This window comes from Odontesthes bonariensis, chromosome 12 (assembly GCF_027942865.1).
Source record: "Odontesthes bonariensis isolate fOdoBon6 chromosome 12, fOdoBon6.hap1, whole genome shotgun sequence".
In the NCBI taxonomy this organism is placed as follows: Eukaryota; Metazoa; Chordata; class Actinopteri; order Atheriniformes; family Atherinopsidae; genus Odontesthes; species Odontesthes bonariensis.
In genome coordinates this window covers 8663737-8688639 of record NC_134517.1, presented here as the reverse complement: position 1 = coordinate 8688639, position 24903 = coordinate 8663737, and the positions used below count along the sequence as shown (strand labels likewise).

At 39.6% G+C, this 24903-nt stretch overlaps 1 protein-coding gene across 8 annotated transcripts in view; it reads left to right on the top strand.

Moving 5' to 3' along the window:
• LOC142396380 (poly(rC)-binding protein 3) overlaps positions 1–24903 on the top strand; it is a 98112-nt gene that overhangs the window by 23538 nt on the left and 49671 nt on the right. For 5 of the 8 annotated variants that reach the window (XM_075479042.1, XM_075479040.1, XM_075479041.1 and 2 more), the window contains exons 2-5: positions 15517–15573; positions 15763–15829; positions 18026–18149; positions 18359–18478. The gene's annotated coding sequence lies outside the window, so the exon portion shown is untranslated. The remainder of the gene's footprint in view (positions 1–15516; positions 15574–15762; positions 15830–18025; positions 18150–18358; positions 18479–24903) is intronic. The other 3 variants (XM_075479037.1, XM_075479039.1, XM_075479038.1) reach the window with 3 other exon arrangements.

Here is a 24903-nt window from a genome sequence, read left to right as displayed (position 1 = left end):
AGATGTTCTTAATTTTGCCAACATTAAAAAGGTGAAGGAAGGCAGTCCTAGAAACACTTTTTATATGTGTGTCAAAGGACAGATTCTTGTCAAAAATAGCTCCAGGCTTCCACACTGTAGAACCGGAAGCCAAGGAAATGCCATCTAGAGTAAGTATATTACCAGACAGTTTGTTCCTGAAGCGCTCAGGTCCAAAGATAACAACTTCAGTTTTGTCTGAATTTAGAAGCAGAAAATTCAGAGTCATCCGGGTCTTTGTGTCTTTTAGACATGCCTGTAGTTTAACCAACTGATTGGTTTTATCTGGTTTCGTAGATAAGTATAGCTGAGTATCATCAGCATAGCAATGGAAATTTATATCATTATTCTAAATCAAAATGACCAAAGCTGTATAACAGAACACAACAATCATACTGATAATATTACTTAATAGAAGCATATATAAAGTAAAAAGAATCGGTCCAAGCACAGAACCCTGCAAAACTCTATGATTTATTCTGGTGTGTGAGGAAGATTCCCTGTTTACACAAACATACTGGAATGTGTCAGATAAATATGACTTAAACCAGCCTAATACAGTTATTTTAATTTCAATAGCATGTTGAAGCTGTAATAGAATGTTGGACTGATTGCATACATTGCAGCACTGAGATCCAACAGGACAGACACAAGTCTGTCAGAGTCTAAGAGGAGATCATTGGTAACTTTCACCAGTGCTGTTTCTGTGCTCTGAATTTTGACTGAAAATCTTCAAACAGATTATTTCTGTGTAAATTATCACAAAGTTGAGCAGCAACAATTTTTTTCAAGAACTTTAGACATAACAGGGAGATAGTTGGATGTAGGTCGATAATTAGCTAACGGTCCTGGATCATCAAATCAAATCAAATTTATTTGTATAGCACATTTCATGTACAAACAGTTCAAAGTGCTTTACATAAAATAAAAGCATTGCAGCAGGGAGTGCAAGAAGCATTAAAAATACATAAAATAATATAAAGAGAAACAAATAAAATCATTTAAATGAATTTAAAATCAGGCAACAGTCTAGATAAGTTAAAAGATATTTCATGCATAGACACATGAGAAAAGAAATGTTTTTAACCTGGATTTAAAAATGTCTACATTTGGTGAAAGTTTAATCTCCACTGGCAGTTTGTTCCACTTATTTGCAGCATAACAGCTAAATGCTGCTTCTCCATGTTTAGTTTGGACTCTGGACTGGACCAGCTGACCTGAGTCCTTGGATCTAAGAGCTCTGCTGGCTTTATATTCTCTGAACATATCACAGATGTATTTTGGGCCTAAACCATTCTGGGATTTGTAAACCATCAGCAGACTTTTAAAATCTATTCTGTGACTGACTGGAAGCCAGTGTAAAGATTTTAAAACTGGTGTGATGTGTTCAGATCTCTTAGTCCGGGTTAAAACTCTAGCAGCAGCGTTCTGGATGAGCTGCAGATGTTTAATGCTCTTTTTGGGAAGTCCAGTTAAAAGAGCATTACAGTAATCGAGTCTACTGGAGATGAATGCATGGATGAGTTTCTCCTGGTCTTTTTGGGAGAGGAATCCTTTAATTCTGTTGATATTTCTGAGGTGGTAAAAAGCTGCCTTGGTGACAGCTTTGATGTAACTGCTGAAAGTCAGATCTGAGTCTATCAACACTCCGAGGTTACGAACTTGGTCAGTGATTATAAGGTCCCGAGTCTCAAGATATTTACCACCGCTGACCCTCTTCTCTTTGCTACCAAACAGAATGATCTCAGTTTTGTCTTCATTTAATTGTAGAAAATTCTCTCTCATCCAGGTGTTTACTTCCTCCAGACACTGACACAGAACGTCAGCTGGGCTGCAGTTGTCCGGTGACAGAGACACATAAAGTTGTGTATCGTCTGCATAACTGTGATAATTAATGTTAAAATTCTGCAATATCTGACCCAAAGGGAGCATATACAAGTTAAACAGAAGAGGTCCAAGAATTGACCCCTGGGGGACTCCACAAGTCATGGCCACTCGCTCAGATTCATATCTGCCAATTGTAACAAAATAACTCCGGCCTTCTAAGTAGGACCTGAACCAGTTAAGGACCGCTCCAGAAAGTCCAACCCAGTTTTCCAGCCTGTGCAACAGGATTCTGTGATCTACAGTATCAAACGCAGCGCTGAGGTCCAACAGAACCAGGACTGAAACATTACCAGAATCAGTATTCAACCTAATGTCGTTTAACACTTTGACCAGAGCTGTTTCAGTGCTGTGATGACGTCTGAAGCCTGATTGAAACTTATCAAGACTTCCACTTTCATTCAGAAAGTTGTTGAGCTGGTTAAATACAACTTTCTCAATAATCTTGGATATAAAAGAGAGGTTAGAGACAGGTCTGTAGTTGTTCATCATAGAGGCATCTAGAGTTCTCTTCTTTAGGAGTGGCTTAATGGCAGCTGTCTTTAGTGACTTGGGAAAAATGCCTGATGCCAGTGAGCTGTTAACTATTCGTAGGAGATCACTTTCTACTGAGGTAAAAACAGTTTTTAAAAAGTAAAGGTTTAATTACAGTAACCTTAAAAGTCTGAGGTACATATTGATTGATTTTTTTTTTTTTTTTTTTTTTTTTTCTTTTTTTTAAATTAGTTAGTCATTTATTATTATTATTATTATTAGTTAGTAGTAGTATTTTTATTAGAATTGGTATTATTATCGTTGTTGTTAATATACAATCATTGTAAATATTAATAATTTTTTGAGCTCCTTGACTAATTTGAATTTCCCCCATTGGGGGATGAATAAAGTATTTTTCTATTCTATTTCTTCTATATTCTGTCAACAAAGTTGGAAATGTTGATTGAGGGGGAACAAGTAGATATTAATAATGGTGATATAAATGGAATTTGTACATTCTGTTTTAAGCAGGGGCTGCAGGGTGGTGTGGTGGTTACCACCGCCGCCTCACAGCAAGAGGGTTCCTGGTTTGAATGCCAGCTGGGGCCTTGTTCTTGTTCTCTTTGTGTATGCATGGGTTCTCTCTAGGTACTCTGTTTGTTTTGTTTGTCTCTATGTGACCCTGTGATGGAGTGGCAACCTGTCCAGGGTTGTGTCCCGGCCTCTTGCGGTTAGAAAATTGATGGATGGATGTTTTGAGTGGGATCTAAAAATGCAATCTAACAATGTAAATGCAGCTACGAGCACTGCTTGGAAAATTTGGCTATAAAGCGTGATTGTGAATGCTGTTTTATGTGGTACACTGATGAGAGGAATGCTGATTTCATGTTCACTCACTACTGCTGCAACTTCACATCCATGATGCACTTCAATTTTGTATTGCTCTTTCTTTAGTTAAGCAATCTAAATGCATAACTATCTCTGAATTTTTAAACATGGCGGTCACAATATTTAAGAGGGTCTGGTTTCTATAATCCCGTCCCCAGCCGCCATAAACTAAGTGCTGTCAAAACTGAAAAAAATTGTTCAAAGTTAGGCTCTAAACCACTTTGGTGTAAAAAAAACTCAAAAGGATTGTACTTTTATTGAGCTGGTGTTTTATCTGCTGTAGAAAGCGGTTGCAATGCTCTCTGTTTGGAGAATCTAACTTTCAAGGTAAAGCCAAAGGCTACACAAAACAGGTGAATTTTTCACCATCTAAAATAACTGAAATCTAACATTTTCATAGTGGTTTGAGCAAATGCGATATTGTGGAAATTCACACTGCGTCACTTCTGCAACAGATAGTTACATGGAGAGGGCTCACATAACATTGTCCATTTTACCACACTGTGTGTTTGGACTGTTCTTGAACGCTACACGAACTGAGCAGAGCACCTGCTTCAACCTGAGCAAATCCACATGAGAAAGCTGAGACAGTTCAGCATTGTTAAACCTGTAATTTACCACCTTAGGGAGCAATCAGGCTCCTTTGCAATACATCTTTGTGGAAAGTGGAAAATCGGGTAATACACCCTGTCAGAAAAATGACTGGTCAACAGTTTGCAACTGGTAATTTATCAGATTTATTAAAGCAGGCACTTTTCATCTGCAGAAAAAAAAAAATTGTACTAGTAAGGAGAAAAACAGCTGTGCGTTTTTCATGCAAAAAAAGAGGCCTGTCTCATGATGCATGGAACATATTTGGCTGATTGTGTATTTATAGAGGGCTGGAACACATTTGACAGCTTAAAAAGACACATTACATGATTCAATTTATCTTTAATCAGAATTATATTAAAGTATGGATGAAAGTAAGATGTGGATGCTTGAAATGGGCATAATTTGAGCATTGAAGTTAGTCTCTTTTCTACTAGTTATGTGAGCAGGATTAATGGGGCCCATATCTACTGCTGCTAGAAATGCACAGGAATCTGCTAAACTATAATTGAGTGGGGGGTGGTATTGATAAAGTATTTAAAAGATCTACGTTGATTTGTGTGTCAGTCCTGATAACAGATGAGGAATACTCTTGCTTGAGCTCTTTACGTTTAGATTTAACAGTAGTGTTGATAGAGTGACAATTATCCATGCCGGCATTCAGAAATGGACGGCACAAGATAAGTAAAACCACAAAAACTTGTTTCAGGAAGAGATCCATTGCAAACAGGGCACTATGCTTGCAGGAGACATTCTGCAACATGGAAACTGACCTCGATAAAGGTCAAAATCTTTCATTGTATAGTTAATGTTTAGAAAAGGGCCCAACATATTGTGGCAATTGTATGCTTAATCATCATCATGCCATTAAGCAAATTTAAGCTTTGCATAAATTATCCTTTAGTCAGTCACTACAGCTTAGTGCATAACTATGTATACTATATAGTATGCACATGCAGTAGGTGGGCACATTGAGCCAGCAGAAACCACACTCACACTTCACAACCAGACAGTTTCTGTGATGAGCAGGCAGAAGAGCGGACCTCTCTGGACATAAATATGTCCGGCCTAAAGATATACAACCAGCAATTCAATCTCCAGCGGAAGCCTCGTCAATTGCTTTGTGCCCCTTCCCTGCAACTCATGCAGCCGTGCAACACATAACATTAGCTTGCACACATGCAGGTGCAGCAAAGACACATAATGCACACAATAAGGGGTCAAAAGGAGCGTATTTCATAAAAAAGTAACTAAAAGTTTAATGAGGCTTATTCAAACACAATTATCAGTTGCATTTAGAAACTGTGCACTGAGGAAGCTAGCTGGCTGCTCGCAGTGCTCGTGGATGGTCACTCCAGGCTCATAGCATTTTCTTATTAGTTGTTGTAGATATCCATTAAATGTGTTAATTAAATGCTCTTTTTTTATTCTTTTCTGCAACATTCATAGATTTGCTCCTGTAAATCAAATTAGATATATTCAAACTAGGTGTCATATTTCTGCAGGACAGAAGATATTAAAAAAAATTTGTCATTTCAGCTGGTGCACCCACTAAGATTGTAAATCATCTTTCAAGGTAGAGCAGTCCAGTGGAGAAGCATAATGGATGGCATGTTGAATCTATGAATCATGCAGTATTTCATTAAATAGATGGGAGGTTTCACTCTTTGAAATTCCCTTCCTCAGTGTACCTTTGCCTTGAATTTAATTTGAATTGAAAGTGTTATACAGAATAATACAAAGTGAGTATAATCATAAACTGCAGCTTAGCAGTAACGAGTACTTCCACTTTTTGTTCTTCAGGACTTCTACAATATCTTTAATGTACATACTTTAAAAAAAAACAACTGGCATTTCAGGACTTTCATTTTTATTTTGCACAGTCATTTCAAGGCTTTTATACTTAAAGTCTCAATGTGTGACATTTGGTTTCAACGCAAAGTAGCATTTCTATCTGTGTGAGCATTAAAGGTGAAGTTCGGTTTTTTTAAACCTGGACCTTATTTCGTGCATAAAATACGTTCATCTAATCACCAATAACAGTTTGGTGAAAGTTGGCGTCCTTCGGAAGATATTTAGATTAGTCGAGATCTGCGTATATTCATATAACGGGAGAGAACAGGCCATAGATAATACAGCCTCTAAATAAGGCATTATCTGTCTTTATTTCACCAATACTTTAAGTCAAATGAATGAACGAACACATACTATTGCACTGTTAGCTCATAGCTGCCATGTTGTTTTTATCCGGGGCTATCGGGGGGCTTATAGGAAGCTTTCTACACACACGTCTAGTGGGATGACTTCATCGCCGCGCTCCGCTGTAGCACAGCTCATTTACTCCTTGCTCTGTGACGGTCGGCTAACTTCACATGAAGTTTGCTACTGCTAGTTTTGTGCAACATGGCAGGATATTTATCAGATTTTGATGACATGGATGACGACTTTGAGTACAATGGACGTCCTTAGCGGAGTGAATGAGCTGTGCTGCACGTCGATGAAGTCATCCCACTAGACGCGTGTGTAGAAAGCTCCCATAAGCCCCCTGATAGCCCCGGATAGCAACAACACGGCAGCTATGAGCTAACAGTGCAATAGTACGCGTTCAGTCATTCGTCTTAAAGCAATACAATGTAACTTCTCAAAAAGCCCATTATGGAGCTCCCCCTACAGGCTTGGAGGTAATGTACGGTTACACTGTCGTAAATACGACACCCTTTCGCTTTCACGTTTCACGTTTGTTGACGAACCGGCGAGGAGTCAGAAGGTGCAAGCTATGTCGACCGAGAAGGTAAGAGCAATCAAATGTACCTGGGAGCGTGAGAGGGGTCCATTTGTTTTTGCGGTAGGTGTGCCAGAAAGCAAGTCGAAGTACTTCCGCTCAGCTCCGGTCCAGCAAAGTTACATAGCGCAGTTTTTCCAACTCAGACCTCCGAAAGGCATAGGAGACAGGCCAATCGTAATATTAAAACTCATTCCAGCCGCACAATTTTTTTCAAGCTGTTATTTTAAGGTAGAAATGTTACATAGTATTGCTTTAAAGTATTGGTGAAATTAAGACGGATAATTCCTTATTTAGAGGCTGTATTGTCTTTGCCCTGTTCACTCCTGTTATATGGATATACGCAGATCTCGAGTGATCTAAATATCTTCCGAAGGAAGCCGACTTTCACCAAACTGTTATCGGTGAGTAGATGAACGTATTTTATGCCAGAAATAAGGTCCAGGTTTAAAAAAAAAAAAAAAACGAGCTTCCCCTTTTATGTATTATTATGTTTTTGAAGGGGTGCATTTTTGTCTTTTACACTGTCTTTTAACAGTACTCAGCAGAATGAACAGTAAAATCTGTTTTGGTTTGTGTGTCTGTGTGTTTAGCAGCACTATTGCTTTCATTCTGAATTGTGAAATGTTGTATCATTACTCCCCTGTACCTGTGAGGTACTGTGATGTTTACATTTCAACAATGGAATATGTACGCCAACCCGTTGTCAGACAAGAATCTCAGTTTTCAGTGCAGACTAAGCAGATGGCTGCTATTCTTGAGTCTGGTTCTGCATGAAGTCTCTTCTTGTTTTTCTCTCTGCTGTCACTGTGAAAGCTTAATACAAGGGATTCAATTTAATTTAAGATTTGATGCAATCTGATTACCTTGGTAATGTAGTTTTTTTTTGCGTCATTCTATAAATAAAATAATAATGAATTGTATCGAAAGGATATATGATTCAATTAAATTTGACTGTTTCATTCTTGTAGAAGGGTTGAGATGACTTTTGTTTTAAACTGGCACTATATGTAAATACAGAACTGAATTGAACTGAACTATAAATGACCATGAGACGTGGTTTTGTTCAAAACACACAGCTGGCTTTAAATGAGCTCCCACAGCTAGCTATGTAAGTCACAGAGTATTCTATAATTATGCATGTAATCATAAATTGGATCAAATAAAGTTATAGAAGTTGTTGTAGATATGTAAGAAATGGAAAATTTGAGATCAAACCCAGGAGGACTGCTGAACCTGCATTCACTTAAAAATTCAACTACAAACAGTATCACACATAAAGCAAGCCCCAACATTAGCGGATATGGGCTTCAAAGCAAAGCATTGGCCGCAACTCGGACTTGACTGATGGAACTTCTGTGTATTCCTCTCAGCAGCAGACAGGGTTAACTAAACGAGCAATTTCAGTGAGGCAGCATTTACTAAAAAGCGTGATGGGGCCAGCTAAGCCGCTGTTGTTGGCCTTTGTGTGTGAAAGTGACCACTTAAGTGCTGTGCAGCCTCTCCTGAGTGCGTTTGTAAGCATAAGCATTTCCTCAGATGTTTTGCTTGCTTGCACTGTGTGTTGGTGTGTGTCCTTGAGAATGTACTGGTGTGTGCATGCATGCTCAGTAGTGCATTTAAGGTTGTTTTGCTTTGTTTGCATGTATGTAAGGGAGTGCATCTGTATTTTTAAATGTCCTGTTATGTTATGGAGCGGTATAGTGAGTTTACATAATTTTAAACAAGAATTTAATACCTCACTTTGAAGAAAATACAAGATCCAACAATGAACAAATGCAATATTTTCTGTTTTTCAGTTCTTTTCAGTTCAATTCTTATTGTAGGTCCCAACATCCATATTTACCTTTATAAAATTATTGCCAACTTTTACTAAGCTGCAACTAAACAGGCATGCACACTTTACACAATTCAGACCACTTTTACCTACATTATTTAAATAATTCCTAATGACCGCATTCATCACAAAATAATGTAAACACGGGTAGCCAGATAAACATAATCAGACTTCTTTAACAATTGACTACACATGAAGATGTGGGCATAGTTTAGCCATAATTCATAAAAAAAAAAATAATCTAATGTTCATGTCAGTCCATCCATCCATTTTGTATACCCGCTTAATCCGTCAGTCGGGTCGCGGGGGGGCTGGAGCCTATCCCAGCGGTAATTGGGCGAGTGGCGGGGTACACCCTGGACAGGTCGCCAGTCCATTACAGGGCCACACAGAGACAAACAAGACAAACAACCACACACACACGCTCACACCTGGGGACAATTTTAGAGTCACCAATCAACCTAACATGCATGATTTTGGATGGTGGGAGAAAGCCAAAGTGAAGACGGAGAGAACCCACGCATACACGGGGAGAACATGCAAACTCCACACAGAAAGGCCCCAGCCGGGAGTTGAACTTGGAACCCTCTTGCTGAGAGGTGACGGTGCTAACTGCCACACCATCGTGCAGCCTATTTAAGTTCACAGATAAATCTACAAAGTTGCCTTACCTTATTGACATAAAAGAGTCATAGCTGCATAACATAAAGATATTAGCTTAAGGATCATTAAAAGATTTGTTCTTGTTGGTTGTACATAAATAAAGCACTTGATATAACATCTTGTTGGATAAACATTAACAATTAACAAATTTCCAAACATATGGCTTTCTTTCAGCATTACTGTTCAACCCCTTTCAATTTGATATTAACTGGGCTGGGTTAACACAATCTCTTAGGGTTGATTCAACTTATTTACTAGGCCTGGGTCTCAAAATAATTAGGTTGGTTGAACAAATTTTACATTAATCATTGAATGAACCAGTTTCAGGTTTTTCAGGTTTAGTCAGGTAGGTTTTAAACTGTTGTTTCAGTTCGATGTCTTTATTTTTTTCATTCAACATGACTGACACAAGTAACATAAGTTAACAAAATACAACAATATTATGTTGACCCAACCCAGGTATTTTGAACTGTTACGGAATTCTTTAAGGCTGAAAGAAAGGCATTTGATTCCATGTTAGTCTTTGTTGATTAAGAATTTTTTTTTTTTTTGGGTATATGTACAATCTCTTGGGTTGCAAAACACCTTGGGGTTTCCTTTCATGCACTGCTTGCATTAAATCTCCTGACATTTTGATGGGATTTAGATTGACACACTCTGTGTTGCAAGAATCATCTGTAGATTATGATAAAATTCTGGTGTTTTTGGAGACTTTTTTTTTGCATCAAACAGACTGTTCTTGGGCCAAATTATGCATATTTGGAGCAACTTTTGAAATATGCTCTTCTTCTAGATCACGTTCTTTATAGGGCATTGACTTATCTCAGTATTTTTGCTATTAAATCAGGGACTTATTGACTGTGAGTCAGTAGCCCCTTTCACACTGAGGAAGAACCCACGTTTAATTCGCAAATTTAGTGTGTCCGCTGTTCCTTCCACACTGACGATCCGGGCTGGGGTGTCAACTCGATTCGCCATTCGACCCGCGTCGGACCCTAGTCTTTTTGCCGAGCCGAATTTGATGTGAAAGCAATTGACGCGGGATGGACGTGGGCGTGGCGTGAGGAGTTTAAAAGACAGGATGGACAGCTGATCAGAACAACAGCGACAGGTGAGGACAAATTTTACTTCAAGTTCTACTCTGCAAGTTTGAGACATTTTGCAAGATGGCCAACTGGGTAGACAAGGAGGTCCACGAGCCATGACAGCTAAACGTCTTCGTCGATTGCGTCGACGCTGTTCGCGTTCTTCTGCTTCAAATTGTCAATGGATTTCCTCAACTTGGACATTATAGTGCTCTTGTATTCTCCGCATATGTTCTTTGGCGGCATCCCACGTTGTAACCATCCACACCCCGTAAAATAACATCTCCATGAACTGCATATACACTTGCGTGACCGAACAAACAGCCAGCAACAAAAACAAGTCCTCAAGGTGTTCCGCCATCGTTGGTTTGAAAAATTTGATTTAACCCTACCACCGACGCATGGCTTGTGCCTATGTCATTGTACACGCCCAGCATTTTACGTGTTTCGTGTGACGCTCTGCCACTAGGCAACGCCCCTGGAACTCGGCTTCAGATGGCACGGATCACCTAATACGCCAAGCTTTCACATTGCTCGACGCGGGACGAAGTGGCAATTTGGACCCGCGATGGTAGCGGATCTCAGTGTGAAAACAGCTCGTGATTCACTCAGACTGTTCTGGCAGGGTGACTAATGGCGCTTTTCCACTAGCTCGCTTTGGCTCTGCTCGGCGCGCTATTGCGTGTTTCCACTAGCACGCCGTACCTGCAACCGGGACGATTTTCCATACCACCTCAGCCCTGGTCCCAAGCGGGCCGAAGCGTTACTAAAACGTGACGTCAGCCGACTGCCTTCCACTGATTGGGCGATGAGTGTCGTCACTGGAAGCGTCATAACGCGGATAATAAAAGCTAGCGTTAGCAACCGTTAGCTTACCTCCAAACGTCGTCTTTTTGAAGCTCGTAACAAAACTCTCCGGTACTTTTCAATCCTGTTTTGTCTGGCGGCCAGGAGTCTTCTCTGGCTCTCTTCTCTTGCCTTCTGTGCGACAAATGCCACAGGATTAGCAGCAACACGCGCAGCCGTGTTACGACGACCCCGCCCACGTCGAGGAGGCACGAAGTATACTCGTTTGTAATGGAAACATAACCGTGCCGAGCCGTGCCGAGCTAGTGGAAAAGCGCCATTTGTTTTGTTAAGTAGTAACAGCAGGATTCTGCTTTTGGCTCTGCACGTGGGCACTTACTCGGACAGCCACAGTCAGTACAGTGTGGAGTCTGAGTATCCACAGATGGGGGCTGGACTTATTTAGGGTGGCTTCTTCTGTTCTGCAGAGAAAACATCTGTTCTGTAAATGTGAAGTGATGTTGAAGTTCAAACGTATGAATGTTTGTGACCTCACAGAAGATGTCACACTACACCATGACAGCACTCTTCACAAAGAGGTCAGCAAAGCGAGATATTGGAAGATGAAATCAACCTAGAATCTGTCACTTCCAGGTTCCCACTGGCACCTAATCTGGAATCAGATTATTCTCTCGTGAATTTGCTTTTAGCTATTTATTGATTGATTGATTGGTTTCATGGGAATGCACACAGAAAGTCAGTTTAATTTGTCATTTATTTGACTATTTAAAGTGATACTCCGGAGTAGATTCAACATGGGGTCATTTGAACCGTGATATCCAGCCAAGTAGCCCACCCGCAGTTTTTTCGATATTGGCTGAACATCAGCTGAGTTACTGAGTTATCCCGAATAGCTTTGTACAAGGGTTAATGGATCCTGGCAGTATCTCCAAAATTACCACACTAAAATCACATGCCATGACACCAAACTTCTATAGTAGTACAAATATGGTCTGTACTCACCAAACGATGCATTTGGAAGTTTGAAAATAGTCCAGGAGTTTATTATTATCAACACAAGCCTGATAGCTTCTCTGCAGCTAAAGCTGCGTCGACGTCACTTCAGGGAGCTGGGAGCTTCAAAGTAAGATGAGGGTTGATCTACTACTGTAGACAACAAAGCAAGGCTGCTCAATTTCTCCATTGATAAAATGATTTCACAATTCTACAACATAAAAATTCATAAAAAAACATGTAGAATATAGCATATACTTTGCTGAACACTAGTCTGATAAGGGTGAAAAAGCCACAGGTAGAACATTGCTAGAGGCACAACAGTAACCAGGCATGAATTATTATAGTTTGCCATTAGGCTTCCAATTACCATATATATGTACATTTATTGTCTCTATGTGGCCCTGCGATGGACTGGCGGCCTGTCCAGGGTGTTCCCCGCCTCTCGCCCATTGACTGCTGGGATAGGCTCCAGCCCCAACCCCCCCCAGCGATCCGACTAACGGATTCAGCGGTATAGATAATGGATGGATGGATGTATATTTATATTGTTGTGTATATATACACCATATTGCCGAAGGTATTCGCTCATCGGCCTTTACACGCATTGACGCATATGAATTCAAGTGACATCCCATTCTTAATCCATAGGGTTTAAAGCTGCAGTCTGCAACTCTTTTTCAAGCATAATGCCTGGAACTGTCCGGGGATTCTGAAAGTAGTACATTAAATACTCCAATACAAAAAAAAATGAGTTCTCTAGGTCCCCTATATGTCCCGCTTGGTCCCTCCAAAGCCAGCAGGTTTGTTTACAAAATTGCACACCGGACCGGTAAAAGATAACCAATCAGGTTACGAGCTGGGCTCTGCTGCCTGTCAATCACCGATTGTGCACGCGCGATACAAGGTAGGCTCGTCCCCACGCTTATTTATCTGGACTATTGAACTTCATTACGGGCTAGTCTACTTACTGTGTCTTCCATGATCGCAAATGACAGGTGAGTTGATGAATGAGGAGTCGTGTAGGCGCATCTGGCGTGCACGTCTACGTGCACGAGTTCTCATGTGTTTTGAAGGGGCGGGACAGGAAGTTGAATAACTTTTTATTTTTCGGTTAAAAAATAAGCATTTCTTGCATTTTGCGACTACGGAGGTCACCGTTTTCAACTTCAAGCGTTCTGATAGATCATGTAAACTCTTAAAATGCCAAAAAGTAGGACTTTACGTATGACAACAACAAATCTTGCAGACTGCAGCTTTAATATGACGTCGGCCCACATTTTAACAGCTATAGCAGCTTCAACTCTTCTGGGCAAGCTTTCCACAAGGTTTAGGAGTGTGTTTATGGGAATTTTTGACCAGTCTTGCAGAAGAACATAAATGTTTGTGAGGTCAGACAGTGATGTTGGACAGGAGGCCTAGCTCACAGTCTCCGCTCTAGTTCATCCCAAAGGTGTTCTATCATGTCCTTATGGACCTTGCTTTGTGCACTGGTGCACAGAGCATGAAATTGTCCAAAATCTTTTGGTATGCTGAAGCATTCAGAGTTCCTTTCACTGGAACTAAGGGGCGAAGCCCAGCTCCTGAAAAACAACCCCACACCATGATCCCTCCTCCACCAAACTTTACACTTGGTACAATGCAGTCAGACAAAAAACGTTCATGTACCAAACCCAGACTGATCCATCAGATTGCCAGATGGAGAAGCGTGATTCGTCACTCTAGAGAACGCGTCTCTAGAGTCCAGTGGTGGCGTGCTTTACACCGCTGCATCTGACGCTTTGCATTGCACTTGGTGATGTATGGCTTGGATGCAGCTGTTTGGCCATGGAAACCCATTCCATGAAGCTCTCTACGCACTATTCTTGAGCTAATCTGAAGGCCACATGAAGTTTGGAGTTCTGTAGCGATTGAAAATTGACAACCTCTGCACACTATAAGCCTCTCTTGCATTTGATGCTCACTGATACCACCCCCCCCCCCCCCCCGAGCAGAAACAGACCACAGCTATAAAAGGATGAAGTCCTTCTTCATACTATGAACAGATGTACGTTTGTTGCTGCCACTGAGCGGTGATGCTCGGTTTGTATACACCGGTTACAAATAATAAAGTGTTACCTTTGGGCTCACCAGGTAATCAGTTCACCGACACCCCCCCCCCCCCAGTCCTCTACGTTAAAAGCTACATTAACGTTGTGTGTGCACGTGTGTGTGCGTGTGTGTAAGAGAGAGAAACAGAGCGAGATGAATTTACCATCAGTGAGGGGTGAGTTCTTCAGTGAATGGGGTTAGTGCCCTAATATGAGGAAGTGATGACATTGGGAGGATATTTAATGAGGGGATAAGAGCAAAAGCGAGGGGTGGGGGTATTAGCCTTTTTAGATACCATTAAACATTAATACTGTCAGGAGACTGGATCACACTGGGGTCCTTTTCATTGACTTTCATGCTGTGTGCTAATAGAGTCTCACCTCTGGGGACCTCTGCACCCCTCACCCACCCATCAATACAGAGCTGAGGGGATATCAGATTGCCAGCCCGCTTCTGAGGATGAGATTAGTGGCATGTGTGTCGTTAATTGTACATTAGATGAGGTTATGCACTCTGTCTAGTTCCCTCTTTTTCTTCTTTCTCCTTTCATGTGTATGATATTAATAAAATGTAACATTTTAAAATAATTAAAATTCTAAAGCTGCTTTCATAAATTTCCCCAGTATTTCATCCTAGGAAGTCCCTAATAGTCTCCTGAAGGATGTAATTATTGTTGCTCATTCTTGAATCATCTAGCAAAGCATTCATTCCACTTTGCTTCTTTTCAAACTTTCTTTACTTAGATGGGATTTTGAGTGGATTTATCAGAGTGTACAGCAGTGTTATTGGGAACAGTTTTGACATTTCCTGAATAATGCCAACACCAGTCCTGCAGGTGAAAATTCATAATAGCTCGTTTTTTTTTTTTACAATTTCAGGACAAAAATTTGCTCAGAAAAAAACTCTACTCATACAAAGACAGTAAAGTAAAACAACTGACAAACAAAAATATTTTTGGATTCTTTGCTTGAATTACTTAAACAGATATCAATATACTTTACATTATTAAATCAGGTAGGTTAATTCATAAACTTAATTATTCAACTTTAATATTGCCAAGTTTCAGATTTGAATATTCAGTTATCATTAATGAAAAATCTAACGGTAAGAGAAGTATTCTTTTGCCATTATTCTTATGGAGGCTGTTCTGTTGTTGCACCCACATTGTTCAATAAGAGTCTCATTCCTGAATGGTGCTGGTCACATGAAGCACCAGCAGAGGGCAGTAATCTCCTTCTGAAGAGAAGAAGTGAGCATGCATGAGTGCGCATAAATTTGGTTTGTGGTTGGGAATGAATGAAACTACTTACAGGGATATGAACAGATGTTGGTGTGGGAGGCTGCTACTGTGCAAAACTCAAGTCACCCTTTATTCTAAATAAGAAGGCTTATGTCGTTTGCAGGGATTCCTTGCCTGTCCTCACCTGGAGTGCTGTCTGTGTACATCTCAGCTGCTTAATGTAAGAAACATCACCATATTTCGCCAGCTGACTCATTAAAAAGCTTAGATATAGCGTTTTAAGTTCACACAGAGAGACTGTGTAGATGTTTTCTGAAACATCAGGTGCATGTTGAGTTTTTTTTAATATTAAGCTATGCCCTTAGAGCATTTTTAACACAGTATTTTCTTTCTTTCCTTTCTCTAACAGATCCAGTGAGCTCAGCCGCCAAAATTCATTTGATCTAAACTCATCTCGGCTGAACGTGTGTAGAAAAGTAAGTCGATGTACTGGATGAGATCAACATAAAGACATTCAATACATTTCTACACTTTCTCAAGTCTCAATTAACCCTTTTTAAGAAGTTAATTAAGCCTCAGCCCCAAATTTCCACAGGCTAATTAGTTAAGTGCACAAATCCATATGACATGTGTCCTTCGCACTTCATGCTAAAAAGGTTGTGTTCAACAAATGCATTTTGATGTTTAACTGTTGTAATCAGAATATCTTGCAAAGTCTTAAACTCAACTTGATTTGTACTCTTAGTTTGCTGGCTGTTTTTCACATTATGCCTTAACTCAACTAATACTGGTGGAACATGACAATTCTGCAGTTTAGTTTAGTTACTACTCTAATACTAAATGTAAGAACAGTAGTTGTGGAACAAGCTTGGATCAGATTGTCCACACATTCTCCTGAAAATCTCTGCCGTTCATATATGAAAGTGGATTATAAAGTTCATAGTTGTAAACCTGAGGATTGTTCAGCACACTTTTTATTGACTTGGCGTAGTGACGTTTAAAGGCAGCAAAATACAACAAGCAACTGTAATACAAATAAGAATCAATTGGCCATAAAAATGACCTAACTCTAACGCTTCTCATATGCACTGGCACCCAATCCATGCACAACGGTCTTTTCCCTCATCTCATTCCATTTCCACTGCAGGAGCCAAAGACAAAGTAGAGTTCCAGGCGGAACATTAAAGGATAAGACCGGTTTTTTGACATTGGGCCCTTGATTTCACATTATAACATGATGTTCTACTCACCCCTGCTTGTTGTTGAACATTTGGAGCTGTTCCGAAGATATTCGAGAGGCGTCTGGCTGCTCTCTTGAGATATTCGGCCATGAAACGGTTTCCTATGGGCAAGCTTATACAGGCACAAACTATGCTGTTTATAATTTATTAATTACTGTACACTAGCACTGATAACGTGGAGGTGCGTCGCTTACTTAAAAAAATCCGGGTTATTGTAATTTTGATTTTTTTGTCGTAAAGTGGGTGTTACTGACGTCCTCGTCGTGCTACTGCCACAGACAGCCCACAGACCTGCTGCCTATTTATTCATTTGGCTAAAATTCAAAATTACAGTAACCCGGATTTTTTTAAGTAAGCGACGCACCTCCACGTTATCAGTGCTAGTGTAGAGTAATTAATAAATTATAAACAGCATAGTTTGTGCCTGTATAAGCTTGCCCATAGGAAACCGTTTCATGGCCGAATATCTCAAGAGAGCAGCCAGACGCCTCGCGAATATCTTCGGAACAGCTCCAAATGTTCAACAACAAGCAGGGGTGAGTAGAACATCATGTTATAATGTGAAATCAAGGGCCCAATGTCAAAAAAAGGTCTTATCCTTTAATTGCCCCCAAAATGGCTCTGGTAGGGAGGAAGTCATTTTCAAAATTTTTACCAAATTTTTAAAATTTTTAAAAGATTAACAAGAAACTTTGCCGTGGACTTGCAGTGCTGAATTTCTGATTGATCAGGAACCCCCAGCATTTATTTCTTTAGATGCGTTCCTACAGTGAAAAGCAGTAATTCAGAGGAATAAAAAGTTAATGTATTATTGTTTCACCACATTTATGCTTTAAAACACAAATAAAAACAACAAGAACTTGTAATATTGTTGTACATTAAAGATTTTGAGCTATAACAGTCAAAGCGCAATTTCTGGTTTGACTCATCTGTGTTGGCAACTTTGGCCAGAGCTTCCGCACTGAGACTGAATAGAGTCAATTTACAATTAAACTGACTAATTTAGCCTAATCTGCTTTGTACCTTTGACCAAAGTGGGATTGCAAAAGACACAGGGCTGAAATAATTCCTTAGCTCTTTGCAAAAAGCTCAAAGAACTTTAAGTTGTTTGTCAAAACGATCATTTGAGATTCACTTTGGCTTTAACAGCTCTTTGCTGATTCCAGATAAGAGGTTGAGCTTAACTATTATCAGAATATATTTTTCTTCCAGTTTTTCAAATTAAAAATGAAATTAAATGAATTTATATTATCATTTTCAATATGACACATATACCTGCTACTGTGATGCATACCAATAGTATGATGTATTTTATTCCATTGTTTCGATAAGTTAGATCCTCATGATTCATCCAGTACCAATTATACACGGATCCTGTTTCAGTTCCCGTTTGCCATGCTGTCACATTCTAATAGCGTGATCTATTTTTAGATATATTTGGCCAGACATCCAGTCATCCAGTTCTGCAGGAAGGCTGAACGCCACAGGTCACATGACCTGGAAGAAAAAACCCAGGAGACTTTTGGGATCGCTCTTCGGTCAGATACACCTTATTGTAATTGCTTTTGCTCAAGCTTCAAGTTTCAGTTGCTTTTTTGATTTGATTGAAAGTTGTTTATGTGAAAGGCTTGGTTACCTTCAAAAGAAATTATCTGACAATACAAAAGAATCATAATATAATGACTTGTTTACAAAACCATATGTAGATGTTCAAAGCATGGATACAAAGTGGATCTTGTCTGTCTTATTTTTGCTGTGCTTCAGCATGGGCTGGCTGTCAACCTGAGGGGAAGTCAAACGGCTGATGAACTGATCTGTGTCTGTGAGACCACATTGCTCTGGTGTCCTGTATGCCCTGGGAACACAACACCCAGCGCAAATCTGGTGAGTAACGCGACTAATTTGATCTCTCAAGGTTAATTGATGAGTTTTATTCCCTTCCCTTATCAAGACATGTAAGCAAGAAGGTGTCCTTGGTTTGAAGCTCTAAACTGGATGATGGTTGATAAAAATGTCCCACTGATGCTCATATGATTCAGAAGTAGAAAAAAAAAAAACCTCTTTATCTTATGATTTAGTTTTCAGGGAAGACAGAACAGTAAGAATATATTTTCTCACACATTTTAATCTCCCAGTTCTCCTTCAACCTCTAATTTCTGCTCGTCTCTTTCAACACAAGTCTAAATTTTGAGTACAGTAACCCTCACTTCACACTCAAACTCCCTGTTTAAACAGTATAACTGCACAGCAACAAGGTTGCACTTATACATAATGATTATTTTGATTTTAGTTTGTCTGAACACGTGTAACTAATAAGTTTCACCAGAAAATGTTTAATAGGCTCATTTATCCATATCTTCAATACATAAAAGTGTAACAGTGAATAGTTACAAGTTGTGAAATAGCTTCCGCAACACACCTACCGCAAAAACAAATAGACCCCTCTCACGCTCCCAGGTATAAAGCTAAGCTAGTGCCACATTGTCAGTACGATCATCATGGCAGAGGCACCGAATAAACAGAAGAAGACATTGACTGATGAAGCAAGGAAGAGAAAGAGAGAGGCCGACAAAGCAAGAGACCGGACTAGAATTGCTCTTGGAACAGCCTGTAGGGGGAGCTCCATAATGGGCTTTTTGAGAAGTTACATTGTATTACTTTAAGTTGCCACAGCAGGATTCTGCTTTTGGCTCTGCACGTGGGCACTTACTCGGACAGCCACAGTCAGTACAGTGTGGAGTCTGAGTATGCACAGATGGGGGCTGGACTTATTTAGGGTGACTTCTTCTGTTCTGCAGAGAAAACATCTGTTCTGTAAATGTGAAGTGATGTTGAAGTTCAGACGTATGAATGATTGTGACCTCACAGAAGATGTCACACTACACCATGACCGCACTCTTCACAAAGAGGTCAGCAAAGCGAGATATTGGAAGATGAAATCAACCTAGAATCTGTCACTTCCAGGTTCCCACTGGCACCTAATCTGGAATCAGATTATTCTCTCGTGAATTTGAAGATGTGCTGAATATATTGGCTATTATGGGTTGATGGGTTTTGAACTGAGCTCTCCAGCCTGGGTGTAGGTGGACTTATGTGTCTGACAGCCCTTTCTTCCCTACTCATAAAGCATTTATGGACAAACGCATGAAGCAAGATGTCAAATGTCTACATCATGATGAACGTAGTGAGACGTACATGCACATGTACATACACCTGCTCAAGAGGACATAACTCTCCAGCTCAGAGGAGAGCAGTAGTATTAACACTAACCACCAAAGGAAATCAGGTGACCTCATAGATCAAAAAGACAAACAAAGCAGTTTTGCTTATTATTACACCACTGGGATGCACTCACAATAGAAGCTTGTGTGTAGTTCCAGGATATGGGTAGTGAGAACTTTGTGGTTGGGGGAAGAGGAGGGGAAGAGGCAGAGATGAAAAATAGGAAGAAACTCCACAAAGAGTGGGACATTATGGATTCTACAGCTGTGCTGAAAAGCCGGTCAGTGTGATCTCTCCCCCGCCGAGTGAACGTGCTGAATCTGCTAAAGAAAAACCAGCAAACGAAAAAAAACACAATATATTATTTCTGACAGTACAGGCAGTGTGTTACATATAAAAAAAGACAAAAAAAGCTGCTAAAACAGTAGCCTCCAAGTTGCAGTTGTTGTTTGTTATGGTGAAAATGATTTTTTAAAAAGGCATCAAACAGATAGGAGTAGGTGAGGATGTTTGACATACATGACCAAGTGCCGGCTTATACCTGCCTTGTTCAGAGGCCACTGTCCACTTATGCATGGGCTTCTTGACTGAACCAGCCCCTGTTGCCTCTTTAATGTCATTGTGTAGATAATAAAAAAAAAAACTTCTTCCCAGTTAGTTACAAACAGTTCTCTGCTGCAACACTTCTGGTCATTCACCTCAGAAATAATTATTAGACTCTTGAAAACATTTTGAATTTATTCTTACTTCAAAATGTCCCTTCTATGTGTGGTGACTCATGTCCTGCACAAACCGCACGGAGGAAACCTCAAATTCATCACACTACTTTTAATGTCATTGTAGCTTCTATCAAAGGGTTTGTCTGCCCTTTGTTACATAAAAGTCATTTTTACCATATAAGATTGTGAGGCAGATTTTAATCTTTGCCACCGTAACGTCTTACAAGGGTCCAAAGCAAATTCCAAGGAAAAGTTGCCGCTGACACACACACAGGAAGTGTGAAAAAAAGGAAAAAAAACCCAGGTATTTCAAGTTCTTACAGAAACTTTTTGGTGAACATGATCTGTGATCTGGGAAGAGGATGAGTATGATGAGGATCTGGATGAGTTTTCTTTACAGTTCATTACATGAGCATAGAAATGACAATCTCATCATTCTTAAGGTGCTGAGGCCACATGATGCTGGTTTTGAAACTTTGGGTCAGACTAGCACGAGGATTGCTTTGAACAAGACTTAGGTCCTGTTGCCCTCTGATTGAGTCTTCAATAATTTTGATCTAGTTGGGGGATATAAGAACTAAGCAGTGTGTGTGCAGCCTTCTTAGTAACAATAGCCATGCATAATATAAGACAAGTATCACTTAAACATGAGCAATCTTTATTGCAATATTATTGGAAAAATGGTATGGCAGCTCTGTCTGCAAAATAACAAATGGGACTCTGTGACAATTCTGCAATAAATTCATCCACCAGCAGCACAGCAGACCATAAAATTGAAGTCAGACTGCTACAGTGGAACCCACATATGTTGCTGTGATTAACACTTCCCAGCTTCAGGTTTCTTAAAAGTGGTGGAAAGAAGAGAGGAACATGGATATATTAGCCCTTCCATCTGCCTGTTTGTATTCAATTCCTTTGAGCATATTTGTACGTGCCTGTGCATACACATGTATGTGTGTTTTGGCAATTTAACATTTGCAGCAAAGCTTTTTAGATTCATCCCCAGAATAAAATAAATAAGTAAATAAAATCTAAGCTGACTGCCTCTACATAGCACTGCTTGGTACCGATAGGACTAAGTCAGCAGATACTGGCTTACAGTATAACCCTATACAGGGGGGAGCTCTGTGCTTCTGCCACCTCTGACCACCATATCATAAAGACTGTATCATACACTATACAGTCACTTACACTTACACAATAATAATTGAGAAGTGTTGGCTGAGATAAAAACTGAATGCATTTAATCTTTCATTTGAATGATTAAGTAAAAAAACAGGCCCATCTCATACAAATAAGCTGGAGTAGGTGGGTTGATTCAACAACTCATACAGATTTAGCGCTTTGAGTGGTCAGTTAGACTAGAAAAGCGCTATACAAGTACAGTCCATTTACCATTTATTTGTCTCAAGTTAATGTGCAGTTGTACATTCCATTTGATCACCTCATACAGATAGCATTTAGATAACTATAGAAATTGACTATTTTGTTCAAGAATAATTAAATTTGTCCTTCCAAATGACATAAAGACATAAAATAAATGATACATTTATGCCTTAACAAATATGATACATGCTTTCAAAACAAATTAACACACAATTACCATATGCATTACATCCTGTTAAGGGTCACTGATTACTGTTACATCTACCTGCTTTAAAACAAATTTTATAAAACATATTTTGAATAGCTCACTATCCTTACAAAATATCAGCGTTATTAATTTGCAAACTCAGTCTATATTTTACAAAAGTCACAGCTCTTGCAGATGTCTTTGGGTTTGAAATAGTGGGACATGGGAAGTGAGATGTTGCTTACACTGGGAGACACTGTCAACTCTAAGACGTTTAGGTCAGTAAAATTGCTGCTACATATCTCAGGGATCGTTCAATAATTACATTCAGACAATAACCAGCATTATTTCTGGTCATTAAAGATGAAAGCTGCCACTGAGTTAAGGTGAAACTCATTTGTTCAAGTTGGTAACTTAGCAACTGTTCTAATGAGTATTAGTATGCATATTAATGTTTTGATGGATATCAACAGCCAGTGCGTTGCCAATAATACCTTAGCCACATGTACTAAGGAATGGCACCAGGACAGGGGTCATTGAGTGTGATGGAATGGAACACAATGTAGATTGTGTTGATCATTGTAGCTCAGGTGCTTTATTATTTCTTATCAAGTCATTTTACTAAATATAATCAATTTTGTGTCTGAAGTCAACCAAGTAAATCAGACTTCAGATCAGAGAATACAGCTGTAGACTCCACTCTTTGATCTGTTTTAATGAAACAAAAGGCCAGAGTGCAGCTGCTTTCCCTTCTCTTTTTTTCCTGACTATTCACAGCCTCACAGCTGCATGCAATGTTCACAGCTGATTGTTACCTACCGTGTTTAAATGAACAGATGCCATCCTTGATTCATCAGCAAAGTATACTCACCCATAATTACTATATACAATTTAAGTTCAAGGGTACATATGCCTGCCCAAAGCGATGAAACCTAATTGAAGTTTTAAAAAAAAAAAATCAAACATTTTCATGCTGGTTAAAGCTTCAACACAGTTTTTAAAACGATATTTTGAAGGGTAGAGGATGTAATTTCGTTTGCTACTTAAGTCCACCAAAAGATAAGAAAACCAGTGTGCAGTATGATCAGAAAGTTTCTGTTTAGGTGATATAATGGCACAGTTGAAGATGAAGCTAGAGCGGTTGTAGCTCAGGAGGAAGAGCAGTAACCTGCCACTTTCAAGGACAGTAGTTTGACTTCTGGTTTCCCCACATGCTATGTATTGAAGCGAATGTGTAGAAAAAAAACACTGTCCATTGTCTATACAACTATATGGATTAAGAAATAGTGAATGTGACATGTAGTGGTTAGCTAGACAAGAAAAGTGCTGTACAAGTACAGTGCATTTAGCTGCCTAGGTGAGGCAGCTGCTTCACTTGAAAGTAAATAAAACTGCATGATTTGTAACACTGTTTGTCAAAAGAAGGACTGTGTCTAGAATGACAATCCCAGCAGCAACTCCAAAATGATCTATGCTTATTCAAAATATATATTATATTGAATGTTTGGTAGAATCTTCAGCTCTCAAGTACGCAGATGCAAATTACAATCCTTTGCGCAGACAGCACAAATACTCAATACTGGTAGAAATAAAATAGATAGTTAAAAATTATAGAAAATAAATACAGGTCTGAAGAAGCAGTAGAAAAAAAGAGTAGTAGATATGACTTGAGTTGCTGAGTGAGGGTGAAATTAAATGAAAAAGCTCTCGATCTTGTGTGATTTAAAGTAAGCACAAGAAACTTGTGCTAAAGAAAAAAATGGACCAGACTCAGTGAATAATTCCCTATCTAGATCAATGAGCAGTGCTGGCCAACATGTCATTGGGGTCATCGGGTGGGAACCTCCTTTCATCAGTGTTTTGTCTAGTTGGGCCTACGACACCTCCAGGAGGCTAGACAATGATCACTGGCGTCCCAGAGTCACCCCCCTAATGCCAGCCTTCACTGCTCCTCACACCACAACAACCATCTTTTTTTTTTCTCTTTTTTTTTTCACAACCACAAGCTACACCAGCCTCTCACCAACTGCACAACAGTCATAGCGGGGTGGGGATACAAACCCTGGTTCACTCTCCACTTAAACAGATTCTTGGAAGAAGCAAGGAAGAAATCCAGGATATTTAAGTGCTTCACGTATTAAAATATTTCTTGTGAAACATTCTATATAACATGCAAATGAACGAAGATGCCGTAATACATGACGTGATGGAGGGCAAATATTCAAACCCAATTCCAAAGATGTTTGGATGGTGTGTAAAATATTAATTAAAACAGAATGCAATCATTTGCAAATGTCATGAAGGAATATTCTACTAGCAATAGAATGTAGAAAACATAGTCCACAGTTCAGCACAGACACTTTCATTATAAAGCAGTGTGCGATTTAGCATTGTTTTGCTCAAATGCGCGAAGTCTTCCCTGAAACGTCACCTGGATGGGAGTATATGTCATTCTAAAATCTGTATATACCTTTCAGCTATGATGGTGCCTCACCAGATGTGAAAATTGCCAATTCCATAGGCCCTAATGTAGCCCATTCATCACAGATGTAGGCTGATAACAAGCTGGATGGTCCCTCTCCTCTCTAGGACTGCGGTACCCATGATTCATAAAAATAATTTCTAACCTTCATTTACCTGAACAATTTTACACGTTACCTCGGTCCTTTTTACAAAAGCTTCGGTCCAGAGAAGACTGCTGCGTTTCTGGATCACATTCATGGCTTATTCTTTACATGATATAGCTGTAACCTGCATTTGCTTTTATTTCATGTAAAGCACTCTGAATTATTTTT